This window comes from Canis aureus, chromosome X (assembly GCF_053574225.1).
Source record: "Canis aureus isolate CA01 chromosome X, VMU_Caureus_v.1.0, whole genome shotgun sequence".
NCBI classification, from domain to species: Eukaryota; Metazoa; Chordata; class Mammalia; order Carnivora; family Canidae; genus Canis; species Canis aureus.
The window spans coordinates 89,836,985-89,851,000 of record NC_135649.1 but is presented as its reverse complement, the minus strand read 5'-3'; positions in this window follow the sequence as shown (position 1 = coordinate 89,851,000).

Below are 14,016 nucleotides of genomic sequence, written 5' to 3'. Positions count from 1 at the left end.
CGACGCTGGGGGCGCTCGCTACGGAGCCTCCAGGAGGGAGGGCGCCCCCTCCTCATTCCCAAGCCAGGCCCTCGCCCACTCGGCTGGCCGCCTCTCTCCCCCGCAGCCTCCCAAGTCTCGGCGGAAGCGAACGCAGCCGCTGCCGGAGTCACCCCACTCCTTCTGCAGTCCCCATAGGACCCTCCGTGTACGCCAGCCGCCCCACACGTGTGCTGAGGGCTCGAGGAGGCACGGCTCGCGGTGCGAGTGAAACGGCGCCCCTTTGAGGGAGGGCAGTGCCGGCACGCGTGGCGGCCTCCGCGCTGCGTCTCCTGTCCTCCGGGCTTCCGCGCGGGGCTGCGCACCCCCGCCCCAGTAGGGTTCCGACTGGAGCGGTGGCCTCTGCTCCGGCGTGGGCCGGTGGTTTCCCCAGGCCCGGTGACCTTGGGGGTCAGCGATCCACCCCGCAGGCCCGCGGTTTCCGGAGTCGCGCGGCCAGCCCTTCCTCCCCGCCTCTCCGGCCAAGGCCGCCCAGCCTCGTCGCGCTCAGCCGGCCGGGTCCCGAGCCCGGGCGGGGGCGCGGGGGTGAAAGCACCGAGGGCCTCACCCACGTCCTGCGGACACGCGCCCCGCCGGGCCCGCTGTTGGCGCTTCGGCAGCCTGAAACTGCCAAGTCGTCCCTGGGCAAGGTTGGAGGCGAGGCTTTGGGAGGAAGGCGAGGAAAACAAGTGAAACGGGAGGGGCGGGGTGGGGTGACGGCTCATAAATCACCCGGCCCCACCCTCGGGCCTCACCGCAGAGGCGCCCCAGCCCCGCGGGGGATGGAGGGTCACTCGGCCACTCCTGGCTGACCTCTGAGCTCTCCCTGAGCCAGCGCCCCACCCTGGGCTCAGGCCGCGCTAGGACCAGCTCCCGGCCCGGATCGTAAACCACTCGCCCGATTCGGCGGGAAGCCGCCCTTGGACGCAGCGCGCATCCGCCCAAGGGGAAGTTTATTTATAGCTTGTAAACGTAAAGGAAACCAGACCGCGCTGGCTCGCCGCGCTCCGGCTCCTACGCTCCCCACCTGCCCACCAGGGAGGGCGCGGCGGGAGGCGAAGAGGGTGCCTTAGTTCTCTCCCGGCCTCCCCCATCCCCACTGCGCTCCCGGGGAAGAACAGGGTAGGATCCCAAGAGGCGGGCAGGCCTGATAGTCCTCTCTGGGTGCCCATCAGTGCCGCGAAAGCCAGCGAGAGCGGAGGACGGGGCCCGGGCACTGGCGTGGTGAGGGTAGTGGTGGCCGAGCTGTCCTAGTTGGCGAGCTCCAACCGGCAGACCCGGCAGTGCGGCGCGGGATTCCGCAGCTCCCGCTCCGGGCCAGGGGAAGTCCTGGAGAGCCCGGGATGGGGGCGCTCCGGGAGCCTCTCCTTGGAAGGCGGGATGCTTCCCCCGTTCCTCCCGAGCACGTGTCCCCAGCAGAGCCGGCAAGCGCTGCACGCCTGGGGCTGCGACCGCGGGTGACAGCGGCTGAGAGCGCCCCTCCCTGATCCCCACACCCGCCGTCGCCGCTTCTCCTGGGGAGCTCGAGGCTCCGGGGTGCGCTCGGGGTAGGCCTGGAGAGACGGAGGAAAGGAAAAGTGCGGGGGAGGAAATTAGAGGGAGAAGACATTAAAAAGCCCAGCCCTGAGCCGACGAGCACCAGCCCCTCTCACCCCGGCCCCAGCGGCCTCTCCCAGTCCCAGCAGAGCGCACCCACCCCTGGCCTCGGCCCGGGGGAATTCGTGCTTGTGTGTGCGTGTGCGCGCGCGCGCGTGTGTGTGTGGCGGTCTGTGTGTGCGTGCGCGCGCGCGCGCCGGGCGGGCAGTTGCGAAACGGGCTCTTGGCTGCAGCGCGGCATAATGGAGGTGGCTGGAACAATGCGCGCTTTGTGCGCGCGGGGAGTTGTTTTCCACCCGCCTCGCCCCCCTCGCTCGGGCCGTATGGCACTTTAATCCCCGCCACGGCTCGGCACAAATGCACTTGTGTCCTGCGGGTCACCGGGGGCCGTGCGGCTGGAACCAACCCCCTCCGACCGCGGACCCCACCGCCGGCTGCCCCATCTCCCGTTCGGCGCGCCCGGCACCGCCACAATTCCCGGCGTAGCCCGGTCAGCCGGCTCGGAAGCTTCCGGGCCCGCGGGCCACTTTTCTTTTCCGTGGAGCCGGCGCGCACACCCCCCCCCCCACCTTCGCGAGCTCACACAAAACACACACTCGGGCCGACTGCCCCACACTCGCCGCCCTCCCTCTCCTCGCCTCCATCCCGCCCCCGCCCGTGCTCCGGACTCCTGCGAACAATAGTAAATGTCAACAGATTCCGCGCGGCGAGTGTCTGACTCGGCCGAGATAAGGGTGCGCGGTTGGCCCCGCGCTCTGCGCCGCCGCGGGGGGAACCCGCCCTGACCCGGGCAGGAAAGAGCCGGCTGTGACGAAAGCCATGCCCGACTTGGGGGCGGCTAGGAGGGGAGGCCACCAGTCCCGGCCGGGTGGGGGAGTCTCGCCGAGAGAGACTAGGCCCCGCCCCGCCCCCACCCCGCTGAACCGGGTGCTAATCCGGGGTCGACGAACACTGGGAAAGCGGCCGAGTCGGCGAGGCGCTCAGGCCTGCCTTCAGCTCCCAAGTCCGGTGCCCTGCGGACGCCGGAAAGACGCCGATCCCGGTCGGGACGCAGGCAGTGTTCGCCCTACTGGGAACTTGCACCCGAAAGACGCGGAAAATTCGAGTACCTGTCTCCGGAAACTCATATATATATCATATATAAAAAATATATATATATATATATATTTTTTAAGCGCTCCCACGCTTTCACAGGTCGTCCTCCTCGGCCGTCCGCAACCCACCACCCAATCGAGTTAAAATTCGCAAATTGATTCTCACGCGTTGGTATTAATGGTTTGTTCCTCTTAAATTGTTGCCAACTTTGCTAATGGATTATTATTTAAATGATTTCTTTTTTATAAAGTACGTGTTGTTTTATAGATGCGTATTTACTTAAAGAAATCAACTGAATCTATTAACATATTAAAGAGAGAATAAAGCATCGGGGCCGGTGTAATGTACTGTTCAGCCTTACTTTGGGTGCTCGCGAAGATAGGAAAATCTTATTTGTTTAATAATAAGTCACTCATGAATATGCAAATAGCATCGGTGCAGTACCTCACTTCTGTCACTATTAATGAGTTGCAAATTAATGTGACAACAAAAGGAAAATCTATTTAGTGAAGGAACTCGGGTTCCTACCTGGGGAGATCACAAGCCGGCCTGGAACCTGGGTCTCCGGAAAGAGAGGAGCGGGCATGGACGCTTCCTCACCCTGCCTCTTCTTGGAGTCTCCACTATTGTTTGGTCTCAGGGACCTGCTTTGTCAGGAGCCCCTTAAAATTCCTGCCCCAGGCCCAAGGAAGAAAGGCTGCTCCAGGGTAATTAGGGCCAAGTGTGATTAATGGAAATCAGCCCACAGTTTGAAGTAAAGCAGTTGGTGCAGCAGATTTTGGAGGGGGAGTCTCCTCCGCCCAACTCAAAGATTCCCCAAAGCCTTTTTGGCCTCAGTTGCTTTGGGCAGTTAGGATTATACGTACCAAATCAGGCCTCGCAGGCCTGACCGCAGGTATTAAGACAGCACCCTATGTGCTTGCATTTTACGAGGTGACTCTGCTGATGGGGAGTCGAAGAGCAGATCAGCTCATTTTCCTGCCGACCTACTTCCCAGAGGTTACAGCCTGCAGTCTGGTTGTCTTCCATTTGAGCCTCGGCTCCTTTCTGGCCTGCACATCATAGCCTGTTTTTATTTCATCGATGGACGCTGGAGAGAATGTTTCTAATCCCCTTTCGTTGGGAAACGTCTCTGAGAAAAAATAAATGCTGAGCTGCCCAGAGCTGTAGGCTAATAGTTCAGGTGCCTGGGTAGTATTTCAAGAAGCCGTTTGACTAAGGGAACCTTCAGGGGAGATGCAAATATTCTGTATCTAATCTGATTGATGGCTACATGGTTATATCGAAATGTAAAAATTCATCAGGCTGTACACTTAGGATTTGTACACTTTACTATGTGTAAGTTATATCCTGTTTTGGTTATCTATTACTGTGTAAAGCCACCTCAAAGCTTAGTGGTGTAAACAATAATCATCATTTATTTTGCCCAAGAATCTGCAGTCGGGGCAGGGCTTGGCAGAGACAGCTCACCTCTGCACCGCCGCCTCGTCAGCTGGGGCAGCTCGACAGCAGCTCCAGGATCCGTTTGCAAGATGGCTCACGCACATGGTTGGCAAGTTGGTGCTGGCTCTGTTTCTCCTCTGTGTGGGCCTCTCCAAAGATCACTTGGGCCTCCTCACAGCATGGTGGCTGGTTGCCAAGAGCGAGCACCCAAGAGAGGGGAAGGGGAAGCTGCCTGGAAGCTAGCAGTGTTCCTGCTGCCATGTTCTATTGGCCCAGAAGCCACAGAGCCCGGATTCCAGGGGGAGAAGGTGTCGGCCCCTCCCTCTTATCCCTCAGTGGGAGGTGAGTCAAAGAATCTTGGAGCTCTGTTTAAAAACTGACACATAACTCATTTTAAACGAAAATAGGCTACGTGCCTTCGTGTTTTGCTCCACGTCTCACTCATCCCGTGCTGTCCCTTCCGCATCTCTTCCTTCCTCCCAGCCGTCCCCGGGAATTACTCGACATCCCAGTAAGTTTGTGGCTGTGAGTAGAGAAAAGACCGTTTTACCTTTGGGTTTTGGATTGCTATTGATTTGTCAGAGTTCCAGACTTTAAAATCTCGACTTTCACGAGTTTCTAACTTCCGCGTATTAACCTTGTTATTTTTATATGAACTGAAAGCCGTCATTTTCAGAGCTGTCTTTGACAAAGGCTTAATCACGGCAAGGTGACTCGATAAGACAAATTATTCTTTTTGTTTCCAGACTAAATGTTCTTAAACTGTCCCACTCATATAACTTCAGCTAATTTTTCCTAAACGTTTGGGTTTTTTTTGGGGGGAGGGTTAAATTTTTAAAGTAATCTCTACACCCAACACAAGGCCTGAGCTGATGACCTGGAGATCAAGAGTCACGGGCCTCAGGGACTGAGCCAGCCAGCTGCCCCACCTAAACCTCTTAGACTGTAATAGACATATTTATATGTATATATGTATATTTCATTTTTATCTTCTTTTCAAGCATTCAAATGAACGCTTGAATGGACAAACTTATGACCCTAATAAGCAAAACCTCCCTGAGGACTCCAACATTTGTAAATCAAATCAATTAAATTTGTAAATATAGTGAAGCTCCAGTTGTCTTCAACAATTGCCCCTCTGCTTTCCAAGTCAAATCTTAATTCCTTTTACCTGAAAACTGCAAGCTTAAAGTCTGTGATACAATTTCAAGTCGGAATCATAAAGCTTGTCTGTCAGATTCTTTGCTAACTCCCAAGTTTTCACAAACCTTACAGTCAAGTGGCATACGCAGCTTGTTCCTTAACGGAACGCCCACCTATCGCTACAGTACGTTCGATTGATTTCACATGCTCCCTGTTCAATTCTCAACCTTCCCGAGGTTAAGAGGACCCCCTCTGAGGGACGTGTTTTGCCATCTCAAGGGAGTTGAGGTTACCAGGTGTAAGGACAAATTTATGGGTTTGGAATAATCAAGAGATTACTGGCTATTCTTTCACTGGAATGTTGAAGCCCGAGGGGGGTGGGTGGGGTTGTCTGAACCTACTGGGATCCCTGACCCTTTGTCTTTGACCAGGCTATTTTACAACTGAAGAAGGCCCAGATACCTAATAGCGGTGAACACTCCCTGCCTACAAACAAGCAAATAAACTTCTTTCTGAGGGACGGATAACCCCCAACCCCAACCCCAAAAGCCAGTTTTGCATTCATTTGCAAATGCATTTCAATATTCCCTACCTATATGTGTTTCTGTTCTTGGAATCCTCCTCTGAAGGGGTTGGAATATCCTGCCCCTCTCTTCATTTTATTAATGGGTTAAAGAAAATCTTCGACATGGGTTCATTTTACATTTGTTCGAGAGCCTTCTTTTGAGAATCCTCCTTTGACATTGGTCAGCGGTTCCTCGTGCTGTGTGGATGGTATTTGTGGCCAGCTAGCAAGTGGAAGCCGGTATGCAAGCTCTGGGCCCTCCAGATCTCCAGGGCGAATTTGCTTACACCCCAGACAGACCCCCACAGAGCCTTTTTCTAATCCTGTTTATAGTTGCTATGACAACTGGAGCTCCAAGGCCATCCTCTTCAGGTGGAATTATTTTCTTAACCTCAGGTTCCAAGTTGAACATAAATCCCACGCTGCTTCTCTTCTAACCGCTCTGTATTCTCCGCTCTGTCATCTGATTAGAGGAGAGAGAAATACGTAGTCACTGTCCACATTGCCTCAACAGTTGATGGGATCCAGTTAACTTCTTTACCATCTCTGGTGGTTTTTTTAAATACACCCACAAATTCTTTGATTCTCCTCCCTTCAAAAGGTGGTGCCTGATTTTTCCTTCCCATAGTTGTGGGCGGCACTCAGTGACTCACTTCTAATGGCTGGAATGTGGCTGTAGCTGGGACATCCATGAGTGGGATATACAAGGTGTTGTGGCTTCCTCGTTGCTGTCTGGGGGAAGCCAGCGGCCCAGTCTTGCTCACATTCAAGCAGCCCTGTGTCAATGAACTGAGGCCATCTTGGGAATGAACCATCTCAGAAGATTTTCAGCCCCAGCACCGCCCTCAGATGATGGCAGCCCCAACCAACATCTTTTTCCTTTTTTAAGATTTATTTATTTGAGAGAAAGAATGGGTGTGTGCTGGTGTGAGAGTGGGGATGGCGGGGATGTGGGCGCAGAGGGAAAGGGAGAGAAAGAATCTCAAGCAGACTCCCCGCTGAGCTTGAGGCTCACTCTCAGACCCCAAGAGCATGACCTGAGCCAAAGTCAGGATTCGGCCACTTAATCAACTGAGCTACCCAGGCACCACCCCAACAAACATCTTGCCTGCAACCTCGTGAGAGTCCCTGAGCCACAACCATTCAGCCAAGCTGCTCCAGAATTCGTGACCCATGGATACGCTGAGATAATAAATGTTTGTTGTTTTAAGCCGCCAAATTGCAGGGTGGCTTGTTAGGCAGCAATCGATAACTGATACACGAGTCAGTCTTGGCACTGGGATGTAGCTCTGAACCGTTCTGATGACATGAAATGCATTTCTCTTTCACCCAGATGTGCCTCTTCTAACCTCAAAAGAAGACACCCACCCATTTCTCTCAACCTTGAGAGCCATTATCTAAAAGCCATGAGGAATGCAACCTACATCACATTGTGGGGAGTCAAAGAGTGAACTAAATATATAGCAAAATAATGTTTCCGGCAATAACAGAGATGATAAACTAACAGAAGAAGTAAAACAGTTTTTAAATAGTTCTTTGATCACTTTGCAGTTGAAAGTCACATCTTTGTAAGAATTCATTACCCTTTTAACAGAGAGGAACCATGCTCAGAGATAGAGTCAGAATGAAACAAAACACACATTCATACCCGACAAGAAGCCACTAGAAGCGTGAAGAGCAAAACCAGGATGACTAAGTTTTAGAGGAGTGAATCTCCTATAGGTATGCCCCGAAGTGCGATTCAAAGATAAAAGAACTTTTCTATGTGCATGGTATTTTTCAACGACCAAAATGATAAAACATTTGAAGGGTGACCTAAATGACTCAGGTTGCTTCCTGTCCCAGGGACAGGGACTTGGTATGTCACCAAGACTCTCCTCAAAAAGAGTAGGGAAACCATCACATATTCAAATTACTTTGTTCCACTCATTTCTGTGAGCTTAGATGGGAAAAGGGAAGCTGTGCTCACACGTGTGCATGCGTGTGTATTTCATGCTCTTCCACAAAGGATTTGAGCAAATTTATTTTTTTTAAAAAGTAACACACCAATACCAAATTATAATAAATAGTAAAAAAACAGAATCTGTGAGAATCTAAAAAAAGAAGGAAGAGACAATATGAAGGCCATAGAAACAATACTTTTTTTCTAGCAATTTGTCAGCCTTCGGTATCCAGTCACTTGAACGATGTGTATCGAACAGCTACTATAAGCTAGTCGGCCAGGATATTAAACAATGTAAGACATGGTCCATGGTTAAAGATGCTCCCAATCCAGAAGAGGGAAGCCGGGACACAAAGTATAGTGATGTACCATAAAGGGTTGCAGACATTTCAACAAGTTTTTGTAGGTTACTGGGTATATACGCAACCAGAATTGTGTACCCGTGTTCACCAAAAGGCAGGGTTTGCTGCGGTACTATTGGCAATGGCCCCAAATTGGAAACTACCCAAATGCCCATCAGCAGCAGAACAGAGAAAGAAACCGGTGTCTTTCCACCATAGAATACTATACAGTGGGATCCCTGGGTGGCGCAGCGGTTTGGCGCCTGCCTTTGGCCCAGGGCGCGATCATGGAGACCCAGGATCGAATCCCACGTCGGGCTCCTGGTGCATGGAGCCTGCTTCTCCCTCTGCCTGTGTCTCTGCCTCTCTCTCTCTCTCTCTCTCTCTCTCTCTCTCTGTGACTATCATGAATAAATAAAAATTAAAAAAAACAAAGAATACTATACAGCAGTGAAAATAAACGATCCATAATCACACATGGCAATATGGAGGGGGTCTTATAAGCATGATATTGAGTGGGAGAAGCCAGCCGTCAAAAGGCTCATACTGTAGGATTCCACATACTCGAATTTTAAAACTTGCCTTGGGGGGCACCTGGATGACTCAGTGGTTTAGCGCCGCCTTCAGTCCAGGGTGTGATCCTGGAGATCCAGGATCAAGTCCCACGTTGGGCTCCCTGCATGGAGCCTGCTTCTCCCTTTGCCTGTGCCTCTGCCTCTCTCTCTCTCTCTCTTGTGTGTCTCTCATGAATGAATAAATAAAATCTTTAAAATAAAAAAAACAAAAAGAATGAAAATAAAAAATAAAACTCTCCTTGGCAGTTAGAGGTCAGGATAATAGTTACCCTCTAGGAGGAAGGGATAGTGATCAAGAGGAGGCACCAGAGGCACCTCCAAAAGTCCGAGAAGGTTCTGTTCCTTGCTGCCCACACAGTGCGACAAGTCTTTTTAGTTTATGACAATCCACTGAGTGATACACTTATGATACGTGCACTTTTCTGTGGGTGTACTGTCCTTCCATAAAATGTGTGAGAAAAAAAAATACACTCTTCCATAGAATGGGTGGGCCAGTGAGGGAGAAGTGGTTAATTCATCTCAGGGTGGGGAACTTAAGAAATGCTTCCTGGAGAAGGCGTCGGAGGCCTTGCTGGTCTTCACGGATTAGTCCACGTTAGCTTGGGGGTGAATGAGAGAAGGTGTCCCCAGAGAGTGGATATGGAAAAGCAAACCCAGGGAGGCCAGAACTAGCCTGAGCACCCAGGAGTAGTAACGGAAGTGTCACCTAATAATAGTGGCCGGGAGAGAGGGGCCTGCTTCTGGTGTGTTGTTTTTTGTTTTGTTTTGGGGGATTTTTAAAAAGATTTTATTTATTTATTCATGAGAGACAAAGAGAGAGGCAGACACACAGGCAGAGGGAGAAGCTGGTTCCCCGACGGGGCCTGATGAGGGACTCGATTCCAGAAGCCCAGAATCACGCAGATGCTCAACCATTGAGCAACCCAGGCACTCCTCTAGCATGTTTTTTTATCATAGAAATTTGTCTCCCCTTTGCTCACTGGGTAGACTTGGGAGTTGGAGGGGATGGGCGTGCATTTGTGTTCTAGGAAGCCCTCATGAGCAGGGCAGTGAGTGGGTGGCAGCAGACATGACCGAAGCCTAAAAGAACCTTCTGTGTGGTCCAGACCGGGGCACAGGGGCCTGACCCTCTGTGTTCTGGGCATGGAGAGGAGGAGAGAGCACCAAGGAACAGCAAGAGCTGCCATGGAAGAAAAATGAGAAAGAACATCAGAAAGTGAGAAGAATGAAAATGGGTATTTTTAAAGCTTCCGGTAAAACACATTTAAAAATACAGTCTGTTCAGCTGTCTATAAAAAAGCAACTTCACTGAATTCTTAAGAAGAACAGAATCAGTCATCAAAGGGATGCCCCGATTTCTCTCTAAAATAGGGCTTCTTAACTTGAGATCTGCAGCTAGAATTCGGGGGACTTGTGAATTTGGATGGGAAATCTTTATATTGTTCTTTTCATCCATCTTCAGCTGCAAGTTAGCATTTCCTTTGGCCGTGCGTGTAGGTAACAGTTACAGCTGTATGAGTAGCATCTATGACTTGGTCACCAATCAAAATCACAGATATTTTCATATCACATTACAGCTGATGCCAATGTCTCAATACATTGATTACATTCATCACTAATGCAAAATTATGGTATTTGTTAGACCTGCTGCTAGGTCTCGTTATTTAATTCCTAATTAAAGAGGCACATCAATTAGTGGTCTGGTTATCTTTGCTATGTAACAAATTGCCTCCAAATTTAGTGGCTGAAAACAACAAACAACAAACATTTCTTTTGCTCTTGAACCTGCAGTGTGGGCAGGGCTTGGTGGACTGTCTTGTCTCTCTATTCCAGGCAATATCAGGGGACTCAGATGAGATGATCCAAATGATTGGGGCTCCTAGGGCATTTGTACCTCTAGACAGTATCCTAGTGTCTTCATGTCGTGTGTCCAAGTGAGCTCTCCATCACAGCAACCTCTGATAGTGGGACCCCATACATGGTGGCTCATAGCTCCAAAAAGAGTGCTCCAGGGGGACCTGGGTGGCTCAGTCAGTTAAGCATCTGACTCATGATGGGGGGGTGGTCCTGGGATCAGGTCTTGTTTGGGGCTCCACACTCAGCGAGGAGTCTGCTTCTCCCTCTGCCCCTCCTCCGGCTCATGCTCGAGAGCACGCACGCACACGCTCTCTCTCTCTCTCACAAAAAAAAAAAAAAAAAAAAAAAAGAGGGTGTTCCAGAGAATAAGGAAGAAGCTGCCAGGCTTCTGACCAAGCCTTAGAATTTCCAGAATGTTGAGTGGGCGAAATGGGTGAAGGGGCTCATAAGAAATACACTTCCAGTTATAAAATAAATAAGTCATGGAGATATCATGAACAGCATGGCAACAGTAGTTAGTAACACTGTATTGAATATTCCAAAGTTGCAAGAAAGTAAATCTTAAAAGTTCTCATCACAAGAAAAAAACAGTTTTGTAACTGTATACATGGTGATGGATCTTACCTAGACTTATTATAGTGATCATTTCACAATATATATGTAATATATAAATGTAAAAATATATGTAATATATAATGTAACAAATGGATATGTTATTGTCAGTTGCACCTCAATTAAAAAAAAAAAAAAAGGAAGTTCCAGAATGTCCCTTCTGCCATGTTCTGTTGCTCAAGCAAATCTCTTTAAGGTCAGCCTGGTTACAAGGGGCGGAAACATAGACTCCACCTCTCAATGAGGAAAGTGTCAAAGAATTTGTGGTCGCAATGACTATATTACAAATTTGTGGGGTTTGGGGGCAGTTTTAAAGATCTATTTATTTATTTATTTATTTATTTGAGAGAGAGAGAGAAAGAGCTAGCACAAGTTGGGGAAAGACAGAGGGAGAAAATATCTACGTGGACTTGTGCTGAGTGCAGAGCCCAACACAGGGCTTGTTCTAACAACCCTGAGATCATGACCTGAGCTGAAATCAAGAGTCAGACGCTTAACTGACTGAGCCACCCAGGTCTATCCTTAAGCCCAGATTCATTCATTCATCCATCCATCCATTCATCCATCCATCCATCCATCCATCCATCCATCCATCCATCCAGTGGCTGAATCAAATGTCTTATATGGTCAAAAGTAAAATGATCCCATGTTTTCCTAATGAGAAGGTCCCCAAATATCTTTTATGACTACCCCAAACTTGTAGGCCTAGAATATTAGATGTGGGCCAGGGCTGCAGGGCTAAAAGGGCTAGAGTATCACACACTGTTGGTAGGCCTTGCTGCCTCGCTACAGGTGGCCAGAGGCTTCCCTCACTCACCACGTGTGCCTTTTCTTAAGGCAGCTACCAACATGGCAAGCATAGTTCCCCCAGACGTAAGTGCTCTGAGACAGCACAGGATACAGAGTAACTACATGTCACAGTACCTTGTGACCTAGCCTCCAGAGTCACACAGCTTTATGTCCCCTTTATTCTTTTATCAAGCCATATTCCCTTCATTCTATTCACTAAAAGCCAGCTACCAGGTCTAGCCCACAGACAAGGAAAAGAGAATTTGGCATTATCTCTTGAGAGGAGAGGTGTTCAAGAATTTGTAGGCATGGGACGCCTGGTGGCTCAGTGGTTGAATGTGTGCCTCTGGCTCAGGTCATAATCCCGGGGTCTTGGGATTCAGTCCCACATTGGGCTCCCCTCAGGGAGCCCATTTCTCCCTCTGCCTATATCTTTGCCTCTCTCTGTGGGTCTCTCATGAATAAATAAATAAAATCTTAAAAAAGAAAAAAAAAAACAAGAACTCATTGTCCAACCATTAGGCTCTGTCTTTCTTTCATGCCTTCTTTCTTGGTGCGTTCATGGCCCTCACGATCGACCCACGGACTGTTGCTTTTGAAAGGAAGTCTTAAAGGGCTTATTCACAATAACTTCCAATATTTGTATCATAACCAGGGATGATAACTAAACCTTGGTTAACCTTCTTTGCCTCTGCAATGGACCAAATGTGTCTCTCCCTTCCCCATCCATCGGCAAATTCGATGCTGAAACCTAATCCCAGAGGTGATTAGGAGGTGGGCCTTTGGGTGGTGATTAGGTCCTGAGGGTGGAGCCCTCGTGAAAGGAATTAGTGCCCTCTAAAAGAAGCTTCTGTGAGAGCCCTGTTCCCTTCCACCAGGTGAGGACACAGTAGAGAGATGACTAACGTCTATGAACCAGGAAGCAGGCTCTCACCAGACACGAGTCTGCCAGCACCTTGATCTTGGACTTGCAGCTTCCAGAACTGTGAGAAATAAGTATCTGTTTATAAGCCATCCAGTCTATGGTATTCTGTTACAACAGCCTGAACTCCCTTCCCTTCTTCCTTCCTTCTGTTTCTTTTTTTAAGATTTTATTTATTTATTCATGAAACACAGAGAGAGAGAGAGACATAGGCAGAGGGAGAAGCAGGCTCCCCACAGGGAGCCCAATGCAGGACTCTATCCCAGGACCCCCGGATCACCACCTGAGCCAAAGGCAGACACCCAACCGCTGAGCCACCCAGGCATCCTTCCTTCCTTCCTTCCTTCCTTCCTTCCTTCCTTCCTTCCTTCCTTCCTTTTTTTCCTTTTTTACCCTGTAAACCAATTCTGTTAGGTGACCTGTCTAAGCACTGCAAACCAGCATTGATTGAGGCCGTTTTGGGTTAATGGGTCTTCCCCAAACACCACTTTGTTGTTCAAAATAGTCATTGATAGTGTTCTCCAAAGCAAGAGATTTTTGTTGGGATTTAAATATAAGGCAACTGTCACCACACCAGTGGATCGAAAAGTTGTGGACTGTTCACAGAATGGAACACTACATAGCAAGGAAAGTCAACTAACTACAATCACGCATAACCACATAGGCAGATCTCAGAAACTACATGTTGAGCAAAAGAAGCCAAAGAAAAGGATACGCAGAGTATACTTCCATTTATATAAAATATAAAAACCTGGCAGACTAATCTATCATGCTAGGCAACATGCTAGGAGTTATCTATCCCGGGGGAGGGGGTGGGCAACGAGAAGGGGGCAGAATGGGCCTTCTGCGGTGCTGGTCATGTTCTATTTTGTCTGGGTGCTGGTTACATGGGTCTGCTCTCTTTGTGAAAATTCATGTATTCATCAATGTGTACATTTATAATTTATTTTTTTAAGATTTATTTATTTATTTATTCATGATAGACGTAGAGAGAGAGAGAGAGGCAGAGACACAGGAGGAGGGAGAAGCAGGCTCCATGCCGGGAGCCCGACGTGGGACTCGATCCCGGGACTCCAGGATCGTGCCCTGGACCAAAGGCAGGCGCTAAACCGCTGAGC